The sequence below is a fragment of the Colobus angolensis genome, unplaced genomic scaffold, assembly GCF_000951035.1.
Source record: "Colobus angolensis palliatus isolate OR3802 unplaced genomic scaffold, Cang.pa_1.0 Scaffold193, whole genome shotgun sequence".
NCBI lineage: Eukaryota > Metazoa > Chordata > Mammalia > Primates > Cercopithecidae > Colobus > Colobus angolensis.
The window spans coordinates 775,019-777,425 of NW_012115077.1; positions in this window are offsets into that span (position 1 = coordinate 775,019).

The window sequence follows — 2,407 nt, forward strand, 5'->3', positions numbered from 1 at the left end:
GCTGTGCCCAGCATCATCAGCTCCAGCGTTTGCCTGGTCTGGAAGTCCTGGCTGGCCGCCCACATCAGGCTCACCTTAAAGGTCAAGGAAGGAAAATACTCCTGTCCCCTGTGCCACTAAGCCAACATACGTGTTAGCTGGTAGCTGGGGGCGCAGAGGACACCACCGGGGGTGCTGCTCCTCACACATTTCTGCCGTGTGGTGGCCCAGTTCCTCACCCAGGGCCCCCAAAGAGCAAGTGTCTGGGCAAGAAGAAAATGCACTGTTCCTAGCTCATACTCATCCACACTCAAGCCCTCGTGCGTGCGCTCGCGCGCGCATACACACACACACACACACACACAGTTATTCAGATGTACGCCCACCCACATACCTTACAGCCAGAGGAACCAGCACTCCATCACTGAGAGCCTGACTTCGTTTCTGGGGCAACTGAGAGCTGAGGGCTTTGCTTACCAAAAGCTCAGGCCCTGTGCCAGGCCAAAGATTCCCCCAGACCCCCATTCTGACATCCACTTGCTCTACAGGCCTGGCCCCCTCATCATTTTCTTTCCCAGAAGCCCCCTGTATTTATTCCCCCATCTTCATCCCAACAGCCCAGCAAGAAGGAGGAGATAGAGAGTTCCTCCCTGGGTTGTCTGTGGACTCCCCCAGGAGCTGCTAATTGGCAGCACCCGCTCAGCCAGGCTCTACCCATCCTTAGTACCTGCTCTGTCCAGCTTCCCCCAGGGTGACACAGAGGAGGGGCAACATCTACCTGGGGACCAAACTGAGCCCGATTCCGAAGCAGTGTTTGGAAAAGCCCTTGCCCTCGGAAACTTGAATATGTCCTTTTTCCCCAGTCCCGGGTGCAGGAAGGGCCGCCTCCAGGTCACCACAATCTCACTCCCCCTCCAGAAAGAAAAGTTCACATAGTTTAGGTCCTGGCTTAACTCTACTTACGAAGGTTCAACTTACACTTTTTCAACTTTAGGATGGTGCAAAAGCAATACACATTCTGGACGTTCCTCAACTTAGGATAGGGTTATGTCTGATAAACCCACCGTAAATTGAAACCACCGGAAGTCAAAAACCACTCATGATGGGTTTCTACGGATGTGGCCCCATCATAAGTTGAGGAGCACCTGTTAGTTATTTCCAACTGTCTCAGGCAACCCAGGTATTCAGGAAAAAAGCCTGGCACAGGGTGGCAGGGAAGCACCCATGCAAAGCACCCCCGCTTTGACTGCTTGGCAGACCTAGGGTGCCCGGGAAGCACAAAGGATACCCATGGCGCTGTGGGGTGTAGCCCAGGTGCCTGCCATGAGCCTGACCCCACCAAGGGGGAACCTCAGCCCACCCTGGGCCTGGGGGTAACAAGAACTTCCAGAGGTTGGCCCCAGGCTCAGAGGAGGCGTAAGCAGATCCCTCAATGGCTTGTCATTGTCCCCTGTCCTGGAACAATAAAGCAAGTGCCTTCTGGTCTCACTACCAAGCCTTCATTTCTGGCCGCCTCTCCCTAAGCAAAACGGCCAGGCCACTCTGATGGCAGATGCCCTGGGCCTGTGACATCCCTCCCACCCTCACCCAGAACTGGGAAGTTTCTAATCCAAAGAGTGAGGCATCTAGGAAGACTTCTTGACCCACTGGGGAGGCTGAGGAGCAGGTGGGCAGGGTCTCTTCCCAGGAGAACTTCCAAAGAGATGCAGGGAAGAGGCTGCCCTGGCCAGAAGAATGGAGGGGATGCCCTCCCCCAGACCCCTTGCCTCTGAGGTCTGCCCACTCCCTCTTTGCACCCCCATCTCCTTACGCAAGAAGGAGTCGCTGCCCTGTCCAGGCTGTGCCTTTCTGTTTCCAATCTGTTCCTGGCTGAAAGAGATGCCAAGTGATTTGAGGCCCTGAGTTCCACAGGTGACAAAGTGGAGCATGTCCTGGTGCTGTGTGCACTGCGGGTTCTGCAGAGTGGTCTCCGGAGGGTCAGGGGTTCACTCACTCCCACGTCAGACTCACCCCCTAGGTGTCACCTCCAGGTGGGGTTGGTGTCACTGCAGCACTGTCTCAAAAGAGATGGGGCAGATGTGGGAGCCAAAAGCACACACCTGAACCCCAGGTCCCAGAGAAGCCACAAGGTGGGACCTCTGCTTATAAAGCTCTTCTTGGATGAAGGCCGGGCATGGTGGCTCCCGCCTGTAATCCCAGCACTTTGGGATTACCTGAGGTCAGGAGTTCAAGACCAGCCTGGGCAACATGGTGAAATCTCGTCTCTACTAAAAATACAAAAATTAGCTGGGCGTGGTGGCGGGCACCTATAATCCCAGGTTCTAGGGAGGGAGGCTGAGGCAGGAGAATCGCTTGAACCCGGGAGGCAGAGGTTGCAGTGAGCCGAGATTGCACCACTGCACTCCAGCTTGGGCAACAGAGTGAGACT